The following is a 15,124-nucleotide window of genomic DNA, read 5'->3' on the forward strand; positions in this document are numbered from 1 at the left end:
CCGCTCCCCGCCCCCCCCGCAGCCCTGGTCAGTCGTGAGTCAGGCGCCTACACTCTTGAGCATTTGCTGTGGCCGCTGAGAATGGTCCGCCTCAGCCATTCCATCAGAGTTTACACAAAGTGAACAAAACAGACCCGGCGCTCACCCCCTCCTGGCGGAGACAGGCAGCAGATAAGATAAATCACGTTTACAGCACGTCAGATAGTAATCGGCGCTGTGAAGGAAAGCAAAGCAAGGAGGTGGAAGTGCCGAGGGGGCGGGTAGGGATTGCAGTTGTAGACGGAATCGGGTTGAGTCTCACTGACCTGGTGACAGAAAAGGAGGTAAGGGCAAATGCCTACCAGACAGGAAGCAGCATGTGCAAAGGTCCTGTGGGAGGCTTGTGCCTGGTGTGGTAGAGCAGTATCGAGGAGGCTGGTGTGGCTGGAGGGTCATAGATGAGGGGCAGAGTGTGGGAGACAGTGACAGGAAGTGGGGGCAGATGGTACAGAGCCTGTAGGGCTATGGCAAGGACTTGGGCTTTTACTGAGGGAGGCGGGAGCCCCGGGAGGGCTCTGAGCAGAGGAGGGACCTGGGCTGACTGAGGTTCTAACGTGAGCCCTTTAGCTGCTATGTGGGGATGAGATCGTGGGAGAACAAGGGCAGGGTCAGGCGGACAGAGGAGAAAGAAGCTGGTAAGGCCACACAGGAAGGCCGAGATCCCCACGCGTCTGAGCCTTCATTCAAGCGGACCCTCGGGCACAGCTCAGGCCTCTCAGGAAGTCGGCCGGAGCTGCACCCCCAACACTTTTAGGTTCATTGAAGACCGTTGAGGTTTTTTGTTTCTATAATAAACTCTTTTTTTAAAATAATTTCAGATCTGCAGAAAAGTTGCAAAAGTAATACAGAGTTTTCGTATAGCCTGCACCTGGTTTTCCCTAATGTTCACATCTTACGACTTTACCGTGAAACCAACACCGTCCATTGCCATCAACCAACTGGAGAATGTATTCGGATCTCCCTAGTTTTCCCCTAATGCTCCTGTTCCAGGATCCTGTCCAGGAAACCACACTGCATTTAATCATTATGTCTCCCGAGGCTCCTGTTGGTCGTGACAGTTTCTCAGACTTTACTTACTGTTGATGACCTTGTTGGTTTTGAGGAGTACCGGTCAAGAGTTTTGGAGAACATGCCTCACTTGGGGGTTTGTCTGATGTTTTTCTCGTGATTAGACTGGCAGTTAGGGTTTGGGGAAGGAAGACCACAGCGGTGAAGTACCCTTCTCCTCATGTCACATTAAAGGTACTACACACTGTCGGCTTGACTTATTACTGCTGATATTGACCTTGATCGCATGGCTAAGGACACAGCACTTTTGATTCTATGCTCCCGGCTATGAAAATGGTAAGCGTGTGACTAAGCGTCGATATATTTGCATGTATCAGCTCATTTCCATGCCCACAGCTCTGTGGGGTGGACACAACTTGTAACCTGATTTTACAGAGAAGGAGACTGAGGCACGAGGAGGCTCTAATCGCTCGCCCAAGGTAACACATCAGTTAAGTGGCAGAGGTGGGATTTGAACCCAGGAGGTCTGGTTGCAAAGTCCAAGCTCTTCGCTATCATCTGTTTATTAGAAAGTACATATGTACACATTATGCAACCATCACCTCCATCTAATTTCATATAAATGGAATCATATGATATGTGAGCTTTTGTGTCTGTACTTTATTTTGAATCTTTTGGTCTCTTTTTGAGCCCCTTTTTTGTGCCCTCTGTCTCTGTTACGAGGATTAGTTTAGTTAAAAGTCAATGGTATAATACATATAAGTGGACTTACTCTGGAATGTATTCTCAGGCTAAGGGACATCATGCTGCCTGCTTTGGGGATCCTGTGCCCTTCCCTGAGACACCTCACTCCCCTGACCACCTGTCACCTTTGCCCAGCATCAATCCATATATTGATTACCCATCCAGCTGAATCTGTTTTATCTCTGAGGTTAGGGAATAAATAGAAATTGATGTTGTACCAACAGAACAGAACAGAGAGCCCAGGACGAGAGGCGGGCGTGTGTGGACATGACATGGGGCCGCAGTGGCCCCTGACTTAGTAAACGGAGCTGGTGCCAAAACAAAAAATAGTCATCCATATGGAGAGAGATGGAATTGGATCCCTGCCTCACACCATATACCCCAAGATAGTTTTCGGATTCAAAGTCACAAATAAACTTAGAAACTGTTTAGATTTTGGGGTGAGGACAGATCCTGAAACAAGATACAAAGGGCATTTCTATGAGAGGAAGCCTTGGGGCCCTGCACATCTCTGGCCTGTGGGCTCCCCTGCAGCCTTTTCTCTCTCTGAGGCTCCGAGCGCGCACACACACACACGCCCCTTGCCCTGGGTAGGGTGCGTTAACCCGGGTAATTAGTAGCTTTGGGACCCTCAGAATACCTTAGATAAAAATGTTTTCACTGAAGAAGGTGCTAGATCAAACCAGGGAGCTTGTATAAGGCTGTGTTTGCACATCCTGCCTGGCTGCCCTCAATTATCCACTCTGCCCTCCCATCCCGCTCAGATTCTGCAGGGCCCTTGATTCTGCTCTTTCCCCACCACCCCCTGGGCAGTTGATCCGTAGACTCTGCTGCTCTGCCATCATGTCAGGAATCTGGCCAGTTTTCACTTTTTCCCCCGCCACCTGCATCTGCCCTCTGGGCTGCCTGCCCCTGTCCTCACCTCCTGCAATCCATTTTCCACTCAGCAGCCAGAGGGATCCTGTGAAACCTGGGTCAGATCATGGCCCACGCTGTTGAGAGCCGTCCTATCTCTCGGGCTCCTTCAGAATAAGCCCGGGACCTCACCTTGGCCCACCGGGCCCTCCATCGCCTAGCCTTTGACCTTGCCTCTTCGACCCCTCTTCACCTCCTTACTGTTGCTCAAGCACCCCCAGCACATTTCCACCTCAGGGCCTTTGCATCTGCTGTCCCTTCTGCCTCAGATGCCTTTCCCCGTGTGTCCACGTCGCTTCTGTTCTTCTCTCCACGTCTGCTCAAACACCTCTTATCTGGGACGATGTCCTGACCACTTCAGCTAAAAATGCATCCCCCTCCTTCCCTACCCCCTTCCCCCGCCACCTTTCTCCTCCATCCTTGCCATTGTCCACTCTGCTGTATGTTGTATGTCTCCATGGTCGGACTCCTGCCAGCAGAACGTTACCTCCGGGAGAGCAGGGATATCTGTTGTCTTCGCTGCTGCCTCCCCAGCGCTGCTGAGAACGACACAACCTTAAATAAAATGGAATCGTTTTTTTGGCCACTGAGTGGGGAACCAAGTTTAGAAGGAACCGGAGAGGAAGCAGGAAGGCAGTTAGCGACTCCCCCGCAGCGCTCCAGGCAGCGCTCATGGACATCTTTACACGGACAGTACTGGTTGCAAAACCCAGGGAAGGATGGGGGATTTATTAAGAAACAGGAGGAAGCGTGGTGTCTTGGAGCCATCGAGGTTAGCTAGTTCCTGAAGACAGCTCCGCTCTGGTGAGAAATTAGAAAGCTGTGCTTGAATCCAGGAAGAAAAGCATTTCACAGCAGGAGGGTGGAGGGAGGGATGGCCGCTCGCTGCCCGCAGATGCTCGGGCATCCAGGGTTTTCACGGACATCAGAAAGCTGTCCAGGCTTCGGTGTCCATGAAATCTGGGTTCAAATCCTGGCACTTTCTTTTACCACAGAGTAGCTTTTGGTCTGTGTGCATTTGGCTGCCAGTAATAGTTTACCTGACCAGTGATGGCTTAAATATTCATATTTTTTTCAACAAAAATTTTTTTAACAAATATCTTCCCCTGTTTAGATGGACTGTAGTTTTCTGTTCAACCTGTTTTCTACTGACGGCCAGTGGATTGTTTCCAATATCTTGCTGTTATAAACAACGACTGCCTACATGTACACCTCACAGTTGTACCTACAGGATACATAAGTGAAATTGATACGTAAGTGAAGTTCTGAGTAAGGGATGCATGCATTAGAATCTGGAGAGCCTCATTATTTACAGATGCCGTATTTGTGAATTCATCTGCTTGCTCTGTAGTCATCCTTGCAACCCAACCATCAGTCCTCCCCGTGCTGTCTTGGTCGTCTGCAGACATGCGCAGAGCGGGGGTAAAAATTTGAGCCTCCCTGTGTGCCCGTTCCTAGTGGAAATTGAAAAAACAAACACTCTGCCTTCCTGTTTCAGCTCCCATACTGCAACAAGTGCCCTTTCGTGATCTAACCTTTAGTGCCCTGTTTTTCACACCACCACTTGGTGGTGGTGATTTCACCGTTTAAAAAATGCCCCAAAGCCTAGTGCTGAGGCTCAGCCCAACACTCCCAAGTGTGAGAAGGTTGGAAAGTGCCTCATGTAGAAAACACATGTGCTGGGCAAGCTTCATTCAGACGTGAGTTATAGTGCTGTGGGCCGTGAGTTCATTGTGAACGAATCAGCAATATAAAACAAGGTGTATTTAAACGGAAACACACATAAAACAAGGTTACGTATTGATCGCCTGATGAAAATGTGACCAGAGGCTTGCAGGGACCTAACCCTCGATTTCCCCAGGAGCGATAGTTCAGGATTCCCTAATTCAGTGATCGTAGTAACTTTATAGAACATAACTACCATGAATAATAAGAATCGATTGTACGGGCTTTTTTTTTTATTTCCTCTTACACAATAGCTGTGCTTTACTGGGATATAATTTACGTGCAACAAAATGCACACATCTTAAGTACACACCGTGATGAATTTTGACAAATAATTACCCATGTAACCATTACCCAGATCCAGATCCAGAACATTTCCATCATCAGGGAAGATCCCCCTCCCTCTGTCCCTCCGCCTGCCCCCTTGGGGCCACCATACCTCTGATTTCTTCCCACCGGTGTCACTTGCTCAGAACTTTACGTGGAGGGATCGCATCGTGGGTAGTCTTCTCTGTCTGGCTTCCTTTGCTCAGCACGATGCATTTGAGATTCATCTGTGTTTTTGGACTGTAACAGTAGTGTATTCCCTTTTATTGTCCACTGTGTGGCTGTTACACAGTTTGTTTTTTCATTTACCAGGAGTGTACATCTATCTGTGCTGTTTCCAGTCTAGGGCTTTTGTGAAGAAGGCTGCTGTGAAAATTTTTGCGAAAATGTTTTTGTACACATTCTTTTCACTATGGTCATAGAGTAGGTATATGTTTAACTTAAGTTAACCCAGGTTTTTCATCCTCTTCTGGAACAAGATGTCTGATGGACCATTCCAGGGATTTGGGGAAACTCAGTATTGCCAGGCTGCTGGGTTCTGATTCTTTTAATTTTCTCCCTCTGGAGCTCAAAATAGCTGCTGCAGCACCAGCCATTGTCGTCATGCTTCACATCAATTTTTCAAGCAGGAAGGAGTAGGGGCAAATAATCTTCCCAATGTAGGGCTCTCTTTATCCAAATGTAAAAATCTTTCCCATGTTTACAACTTAACTGCAAAGGAGGCTGAGGAAGGAAGTTTCTGACCAAGGGGCAAAGGCCTCCGCTCGTAGTGACTCATCCTTGTGAGTGGGTACATTGCTGAATGAAACCAAATGCAAGTTCTGTTGACCAGGAAGTCAGGCTGGGAGTGGCTTTGGATAATGGGCAACCTCTTTAGGCCTGTTGACCCGTGAGGCCACCTTGTCACTGGCTAGGAACCTGTGGCTTGTGTTCAGTATGAGAGCAAGAGCCCTGGGAGGAAAACAGAGACAGAAGCTTCTAGAACAGCGGTTCTCCCGAGTGTGGTCCCTGGACCAGCAGCATCCGCATCACCTGGGAACTTGTTCGAAATGCACATTCCCAGCCCCGCCCCAGACCTTCTGACCGTTAAACCTTACTTTAAAAGCCTTTCTGGTGATTCTGGTGCAGTTTCAAGTTTAAGACCCAGTGGTCTAAAGCATGCACAGTGTTTTGGAGCTTTTTTCTCTTTTGTTCCTCTGAGCTCCACTCGGTCCCGACCTCAAAGCCTTCCCTGTTGCCCAATGTCACGGGAGGCCCTGTGTCCAGTCAACATAATTATTCCTTCTGTTCTCTTCCCCCACCCCACTGCCTGTTTCCCTCCTTCTCGGAGTTTCTTCTGTTTTTTTATAAACCAGCGTTCAGAAGAAAATGTAAAACCTTTTGAGATACCTGATTTTCTTGGCAAGCCCGCAGCTTTATAGCTGCATTTAGAACAGCAGCGGATGGTAGATGGTGGGGGGAGAAAAGGCACAAAACATTCTAGTGTGTAACTACCTGTATAAACTAGGCTTTTAGGAACTAGACACCAGTCGCTTTATGAGCAATCCACGTTTTATAGGGCACGCTTTAATGTTGTTAAACTAATTCAATGATTTTAGAACTCTAAAGGTCACTGAAAATAAAGATGGTGTAGATTTTAATTGCTCTTCAAATTGCTTTTTCTCTCTCTTCCCCAAAGGGGTGGGAGTGTGTGAGGAATCAACATTTTTTCCCTGTTTTCCTTTTTTGGCTTTGAAAATAGACATAGCATGCCAGTGGCTACATATTCAGGGCCAAGTTAGCTCTTACTGGGAGGGCACAGTCCCGTAGTCTCCTTTGTGTGTATTAGAAGAGTCCTTTCTCCAGGTGGATGTTGCCCTTCTCTGGGTCTCACTGATGTGAGCAGAGCCTTGGCTGGATTTGAGGCCCCACTTGTCCCCAGGACTTAATTCCTTTGTGTAGTGAACAACCTGTGCAACTGTACATGGTGGTTTGTGTATATATATTGTATACCCAGGATGGATCTTACAAATTTATGTGCTATACTAGTTTCCTGTGGCTGCGATAACAAATACCACAAACATGGCGGCTCATGGTTCTGGAGGCCACAAGTCCAAAATCAAGGTGTTGGCAAGGCCACCCGGGCAGTCAGAGTTGCGCCTTCTGGAGGCTCTAGGGAAGAGTCCTTCTTTAGCTCTTCCAGCTTCTGTGTCTTCCCTTGTGTCTGTGAGAAGGTCACTGGTCATTAGATTTAGGGCTCACCCAGACAATTTAGGATGATCTCGAGATGCTTAATTACATCTGCAAAGACCCTTTTTGCAAATACGGAAGACCACATTCACAGGTCCGGGGTCGTAGACATCATTTTGGGGAATTACTATTCAATGTGCTACAGATGCCCTGGGAAAAATCGGAAGAGGGCAGTTTCTGGGCATTGTGGCATGTGAGGTCCACTGCAGGAACTCATCACTCAGTGTTGGACCCAGGTGTGTGGGAAATAAGCTGAGTTTTCTGCGGTGCTTCAGGACAGCATAAGGGGAAGAGGGCGTAAGAGGTGGGGTACTGAAGGTCCTTGCAGGAAGTGTACCCTTGGGGGTTGGGATGGGGGGCAGCTAGCCAGCCTGGCACCATCATGTAGTTCCCACAAGCTTGGGAGCCTGTTGGCCTGGGTTCACATCCTGACTCTGCCATTCTGCTAACTGAGTGACCTTGGGCACGTTCCCTAACCCCTTTGTCTGCCTCGGTTTTGTCAGCTGTGAAATGGGTATGAGGATCGTGGCACCCTCTACAAGGGATTGTTGTAAGAATGAAATGTAGGAAGATGGAGCACTTAGAACAGCACCGGGCACTTTGTAAGTGCTCAGCAAACCTTGGCTTTGGTGATGAAGAGGATGATGAAGCAGGAAGTCGTGGCAATCGGGTGGAGGGGACAGACCCGACCACTTCCAGTGCCTGGACTTCCAAACACCAGGGAGCCGTGTGAGGAAGGCTCCTGAGCAGGGGTGAGCCTTGTGGTCGGGCAGGTCAGCCTGGTGGCCGGTGAGGAAGGGAGCCTGGCCAGGAGGAGGCAGGCTTTGTGTTGTCGTTTGGGTGTGGTTTGATTGATGTTTTTACTGGTGGACTTGAGCTGTCATTGCCCACTCCAATTTGTCAGCGCCGGGCAGAAATGTAGGAGGTGCTGAGTGACACTTGTCAGTGAATGAATGAATGAATGAATGAATGAATTTAATAACATTAAATAACATTTAAATAACATTTAAAACACGTAACAAGGGGCACCTGAGTGGCTCAGTCATTAAGCGTCTGCCTTCGGCTCAGGTCATGATTCCGGGGTCCTGGGATCGAGCCCCACATGGAGCTCCCTGCTCTGCAGGAAGCCTGCTTCTCCCTCTCCCACTCCCCCTGCTTGTGTTCCCTCTCTCGCTGTGTCTCTCTCTGTCAAATAAATAAATAAAATCTTAAAAAATAAAATAAAATAAAATACATAACAAGCAGGGCACCTGGGTAGTTCAGTCGGTTGAGTGTCCAACCCTTGATCTTGCCTCAGGTTATGATCTCAGCGTTGTGGGATCGAGCCCCACATTGGGCTCTGCGCTGAGTATAGAGCCTGCTTGAGATTCTCTCTCTCATCCTCTGCCCCTACCCCCCACTCACTCTCTCTTTCTAAAAATAAATAAAAATAAAATAAATTTAAAATTTGTAACAAGCAGTAGACCATTAGCACGGACTAGGTGGTGCTTGGTGTGGTGTGGAAGGGTGGTCCTGCAGGCTCCCTGCTGGGCCAGGTGTCACCCTGCGGTTGCTGGGTCCTGGGGGTGTTTCAGGACATCCCAAGAGGCCAGGTGGAGTGCTGGGGGCTCAAGCAGCATTTATTTGCCAATCAGGATGGAAGTGTTTGAGTATTTTAACAATAGGTGCAGTCGGTTGTGAACAAGGGTAATATTAACACAGGCTGGGTGGATGGATAGATGAAAAGAAAAATGATGGGATCTCTATGTGAGCAGGGACAGTGGCTGTGGAGAGGAGGAGAGGGCTTGGGGAGGTTTGGGAGGTAGAATGATGGATAAAACTCAGATGGAGTCAGAGGTGTGAGGTCGAGGTTGGTCGTTTGTCTCTGAAGAGGGCTGTTATCAGTTAGCTGCTGCTATGTAACAAACAACCCCCAAACTATCGCTGTTTAACAAAATTATCCACAGGGCGCCGGGGTGGCTCAGTTGGTTAAGCATCTGCCTTCCGCTCAGGTCATGATCTCAGGGTCCTGGGATCGAGCCCTGCATCAGACCCCCTGCTCAGTGGGGAGTCTGCTTGTCTCACTGTGCCCCCACCCTTGTATGTTCTCTCTCTCTCTCAAATAAATAAAATCTTCAAACAAACAAACAAACAAATTATCCACAAATGTTGCAGCTTAAATGAACAATTGTAGTATGCCCGGGTTTTACAGGTCAAGAATTTGACATGGAATTTGACAGTGGGTCTCTCTTCCACGATGTCTGGGGTCTTGGCTGGGAAGACTGAAAGCCTGGGGGCTGAAGGCCTGTTCATACACATGTTTGGCACCTGGGCTGGGATAACCTGATGATGGGACTTTCTTTCTTAAGATTTTATTTATTTATTTATTTGAGCGAGAGAGCAAGGGAGAGAGAGAAGGAGCAGGGGGGAGGGGCAGAGGCAGAGGGAGAAGCAGACTCCCAGCTGAGCAGAGAGCCTGGCGTGGGACTCGATCCCAGGACCCTGGGATCACGACCTGAGCCGAAGGCAGACGCTTCACCGACTGAGCCACCCAGGCTCCCCGGAAGTAGAGCACCTGCTCGTGGTCTTTCCAGGGGCTAGATTAGGCTTCCCCATAGCATGGCGGCCTCAGAGTGGTCAGACTTCTATTTAAGATGGCTTAGGGCTTCCAGGTAAATGTCCTAGCGGACAAGGCGGACACCGAATTGCCTTCCATGACCCAGCCCGCAAAGTCACATAACGGCACGTCTGTTGCACTGTCCTAGTTGAAGTAGTCACAAGCTCTTTTTGATTCAGGAAAAGTAGCAGGGTTGCGCTGTGGGGGATCAGGGGGGATCAACAACATTGTTGCCATCATCTTTGGAGAAGAGGAGATGCCACAGTGGCTTCAAACAAAGCCATGTTCCCAGTGGTCGGAATTTGGACTGGGCACAGCTGGGTACTGCGAGTCTTGCCTCAGTGTCTGTGGTCAGTTGAAGGTCAGCGAGGTGGCTCTGCTTCCGCGGCTTGATTGGATGTGAGCTGGGATGATGGAGGTGACGGGCACGTGACTCTTGTCGCCCAGTGGGCTGGCCCAGGCTTCTTCACACGGGCTGGGTCATGGAAGGCAATTCAGTGTCTGCCTTGTCCGCTAGGACATTTACCTGGAAGCCCTAAGCCACCTTAAATAGAAGTCTGACCACTCTGAGGCCGCCATGCTATGGGGAAGCCTAATCTAGCCCCTGGAAAGACCACGAGCAGGTGCTCTACTTCCGGAGAGCCTGGGTGGCTCAGTCGGTGAAGCGTCTACCTTCGGCTCAGGTCATGATCCCTGGGCAGAGAGCAGAAGTATGCCCGGTCTCTTGAGGTGTTGGCTTAGAAAGACACACCATCACTTCTGCCACATTCTGTTGGCCAAAGAGAGTCAGAAGGCCAGCCCAAGGTCTAGGTGTGGGGTGACAGACCCCATCTCTTGGTAGGAGGAGCTGCCAAGAGTATGGGACCAGGGAGAAGAATTGGTGGCCACTTTTGCAATCAACCACAGTGATCTTTTTTTCAGATCCCCATTCCACCAGCCCTGTTCCATTTTGCTGAGCCCTCTCAATCAGTGACACTCAGAGGATAGTCCTTGACCCGTGGAAGCCGGAGAGAGTCCTTGGGATGGGTTGCAGAGATATCTAGAAATGCAAGCTAAGTGGTCAGGGTGTGTCTGGCTGCAAATAATGGGAAACCCTAATAGTGGTTTGATCTGTAAGGATTAAGAAGTCTGGAGGCAGGGGTGCCTGGGTGGCTCAGTCGTTAAGCGTCTGCTTTGGGCTCAGATCATGATCCCACGGTCCTGGGATCGAGCCCCGCATCAGGCTCCCTGCTCCACGGGAAGCCTGCTTCTCCCTCTCCCACTCCCCCTGCTTGTGTTCCCTCTCTCTCTGTCTCTCTCGCTGTCAAATAAATAAATAAAATCTTAAAAAAAAAAAAAAAAGTCTGGAGGCAGGCAGTGCAGGAGGAGTTGTTAAGAATCCAGTCTTTTTCTGTCCTCCCAACAGCTATCCTCTGTAGGTGGGCTTAACTGCTGTAGGTTTATTGCCTCGTTGTTGCAAAATGGCTGCAGCAGCTCCAGTCTTCTCAACTATACTCGAAGCTGGAAGTGGGGAGCAAAAGATTTTCTCCCTAGAGGAGCTCTGTCTTTATATTCTGGAAGAAAAACTGTCCCTAAGTCTGTGCCCTTTGGCTCTTCCTATTTGCAGAACCATGGCTGCCCTAGCTACAAGGAAGCCTAGGAAAGTGAACGTTTGATACAGGGGATAGGAGTGCCGCTGGTGTAGTCTAATTATTTTCAAGCTATTTTGACCACAACCCACAGTAGGAAATACGTACACGTACAGACCCACATAATTGAAACCAATCTCACAAACTGATATTTAACGCTTACCACGGATGATGCCTTTTAATATTTCCTATTCTGTTCCATTCCATTTTACTCTATACTATTTAATTAAAAGGAAAAAAAAACAACAAAAAACTCCTGGTCACAACCTGCTCATTTGATTTCACAACCCTCCAAGGCGTGACCCATAGTTTGAAAAAGACTGACTCAGAACAGGCTTTGTTTACATCTTGGAGTTGGCAAGTGTTACCCTGAACGGCTTCAGGCTTCTGTGAGTAAGGCGAGGGGAGGGCTGGGGAAGTGGTGTTTGGAAAACAACAGTTAGGCTTTGCCACATCGGCTTCTCTTCCTGTCCCTTCCCGTCGGCAGAGGATACGGTTCTGTAGACTTGCCTGTTGGTTGCCTATCAATCCCCCAGGGGTTGCTAAAACTTTCGCTGGGAAATTAGAATGAGCCTGTTTCTGGAGCCGAGTGGAAGCTTTGAATCCCGCGTCCTGCTAGGCGATCTGGCTTGTGCGCGGCTCCTGATGACAATGCAGAACTCCCCGCTCACATTACCAGTGCAGGAGACATTCACACAGTCTTCTGGAAGGACACTTTGTCATTGTTGCGTCAGGCCTGTTCTCCCCAGCTGCTTGTGGTTTTTCGGTCCCAGCTTTTCCTGCTTTTTATAGCGCGGTGGTGAAGAATGAGGTCTCCAGAGTCACAGGGTCTGAGTTCGAATTTTGGCCCCCCTGGTGTGGTTTTGGGGGCAAGTATCCAGACCCTTCTGAGTCCCGGTGTCCTGAGCTGTGACGCTTGAGGCAGCGTCCCTCCTGCCCCATTGGTGACGAGGAGGGGTCTGTGGGTGTGACGTTAGCATGAGGCCCGATACCAGGGAAGCGCTGGGACGGGGTGGGGGGGCTCTTCGGGGTGCATCGGGCAGCTCTGGCTGAGTTTGTGCAGTAGCAAGCGAGCCCCACTTCTCCGGGGCTTTCAGTGGCAAAGGCTCGTTTCGTGCCCTCGTGGATTGGCTGTAGCTCTGTCCATGTGTCTGTCCCCTTTGTTCTGGGACTCAGAGCCAGGTGATAGTTCTTAAAGCTTCTGCTCTACAGGGGCTCAATACACCCACTCCCATGTGGACAATTTGGGGCTGGCAACTTTGCACACTAACCGTGGCCCCCAGTCACTTTTTTTTTTTTAAGCTTTTGTGTATGCGTGTGTTGAGGAGAGGGGCGTCCAGTGCCATCCCTGGTTGAGAACCACGGGTCATGCCCCCACCCAGGGCCAAGGATTGGGTGTGCTTTTGCTCATTCGGGTATCCCCAGGCTGAACACATAGTGAGCACTTCATAAATGCCCTTTCTACCACGCTGCTCTGAACAAATGAACGGATTTGTCTGATGGCCTCTGTATGTTCATTTCTTCATTCCCCAAATATTTATGGAGCTCCTTCTGCGTAGGCACGGGCGTCCCGCAGGGGAACAAAGCAGACAATAAACAGTCAGACATGATACTTGGTATTAAAAAGTCTTTTTTTTTTTTTTAAGTAAGCATTTTTCATTATGGAAAATTCCAAACGTGCACCAAGTAGAGAGAACAGCCAAACACGGACCCCCCCCCCCCCACCGGTCATCAGCCACCTTGATCCATTTTCAGTTGCTACCAGTCTTGCAGACCAGCTCTGTCCGGTGAGAGAGCTTGCTGCAGCGATGGAAATGTTCCCAGTCCACGCTGCCCCGCACGGTAGCTACCAGCCACGTGTAGCTGTTGAGCACTCGAAACGTGGCAAGCGGGATTGAGAGTAAACCTTCGTGTCATTGAACTTTCTTAGGTGAATTTAAAAAAAAAATCTTTGATATTCCTCATTGTCCTTTTTTAAAATTTTCATGTTTTTTTTTAATGTGGTAAAATACGCATAACGTAAAATTTACCACCTTAGCCATTTTTTTTTTAAGATTTATCTGAGTCATCTCTCCCCCCGTCCCCGCCATTGTGGGGCTCGAACTCACGCCGCCGCTGAGGTCAGGAGTCGCACGCTCCACCGGCTGAGCCAGCCGGGCTCCCCCCGCCCCCGCGACCTTATAGCCATTTGTAAGTGTGCGGTTCAGCAGCATTGGAACACTCACCCTGTTGTGCAACCGCGGCCCCCATCCACCTCCAGAACTCTTCATCTTGCAGAACTGAAAGTCCGCACCCACTGAACAGTACCACCCCATTCCCCCTTCTCCCCGGCCCCTGGCGGCCACCATTCCACTTTCTGTCTCTGGGCACGTTACACGTCGGATCATGTGGTGTGGGTCTCTTTGTAACTGGCTCGTTTCACGTAGCGCGATGTCCTCGCGGGTCATTCGGGTTGTAGCCTGTGTCCGAATGTCCTTCTTGAATAATATCCCATTGTAAGTCGCCACCGCATCTCCGTTCATCCATCGGCGTGGGCTGTTTCCACCTTTTGGCGACTGTGGATAACGCTGCTGTGACTTTGGGTGCGCCCAGATCTGTTCGAGACCCTCCTTTTTCAGTTCTTGGGGGGCGGAGGGAATATACCCAGAAGTGGATTTGCTGGAGCATATGGCAGTGCTATTTTTACCATTTTGAGGAACTGCCAGACTGTTTTCAAGCAGCTGCACCATTTTACATTCCCACCAGCAGTGCACGAGGGTTCCAATGTCTCCACATCCTCAACAATACTTGTTTTCTGGGGTTTTTTTGTTTTGTGTCGTGTTTGATAGTAGCCATCCTAATAGGTGTGAGCTGGTGTCTCCGGTCTCGACTGCATTGCCCTGACGATGAGTGATGTTGAGCATCTTTTCATGTGCCTGTGGCCGTCTGTGTATCTTCTTTGGAGAAATGTCTTATTCAAGTCTTCTGTCCTAATTCCATTGAATTAACCTGAATTTATACGGAGCTGTATGTGACTGGGGGTCAGCAGTATCGGTCAGCGCAGGTCTGTATGCCCCCCGAACACCCACAACTAGGTTCTTTTGGGGGAAATCAGACATTTTACCATTTCACCCCTAAATATTTCAGGGTATATTTTTAAAGAGTAAGGACTCTAAAGAAAAAGAAAAGCAACACCATGATGCCGTTATTACACTGTTTTTACATTATTTTTTTAAGTAGACCCCTAAATATTTCAGGGTATGTTTTTAAAGGGTAAGGACTCTAAAGAAAAAGAAAAGCAACAACATGATGCCATTATTACACTGTTTTTACATTATTTTTTTAAGTAGACTCCGCGCTCAGCATGGAACCCAATGCAAGGCTTGAACTCACAACCCTGAGATCAAGACCTGAGCTGAGATCAAGAGTTGGATGCTCCATCGACTGAGCCACCTAGGCGCCCCTCCACTTTGAATCTTTTTTTTTTTTTTTTAAGATTTTATTTATTTATTTGAGAGAAAGAGGCAGAGATAGCAACAGAGAGCAAAAGCAGGGAGGAGAGGGAGAAGCAGGGAGCTCAATGTGGGGCTCCATCCCAGGACCCCGGGATCATGACCCGAGCCGAAGGCAGACGCTTAACCGACTGAGCCACCCAGGCGCCCCCCCGTTCACATTGAATCTTAATCACAATTTCTTAATATTGTCAAATACCTGGGCAGGGTTCAAATTCTGTCTTTCAGCAGCTGGTGGGTTCATTTGTGTCCTTCAGGTCTCCCTGTGACTGCTGGGTTGAGGGCTGCAGTATTGGCCAGCCCCGCGCGGGCATGTGTTCTTGGCTGCCTTTGGCCTGTGGCTTCTCCATAACCATTCTGTTCAGCCTCACTTATCTCATCTGAGAAATGGGGGTAAGAACGGACTTGGAAGGATTCGAGGA

At 49.1% G+C, this 15,124-nt stretch overlaps 1 protein-coding gene across 8 annotated transcripts in view; it reads left to right on the forward strand.

Annotated features, from left to right (window-relative positions):
- Window positions 1-15,124, forward strand: part of BICRA (BRD4 interacting chromatin remodeling complex associated protein) — a 79,855-nt gene that overhangs the window by 36,578 nt on the left and 28,153 nt on the right. Inside the window, exons 1-2 of one of the 8 annotated variants that reach the window (XM_036114089.2) lie at window positions 1,282-1,383; window positions 3,821-3,959. The exons of 6 other annotated variants lie outside the window; for them this stretch is intronic. The gene's annotated coding sequence lies outside the window, so the exon portion shown is untranslated. Of the gene's footprint in view, window positions 1-1,281; window positions 1,384-3,820; window positions 3,960-15,124 lie in introns of those variants that run through there. One more of the 8 variants, XM_036114090.2, reaches the window with a different exon arrangement.

Source organism: Halichoerus grypus, chromosome 15, assembly GCF_964656455.1.
Source record: "Halichoerus grypus chromosome 15, mHalGry1.hap1.1, whole genome shotgun sequence".
In the NCBI taxonomy this organism is placed as follows: Eukaryota; Metazoa; Chordata; class Mammalia; order Carnivora; family Phocidae; genus Halichoerus; species Halichoerus grypus.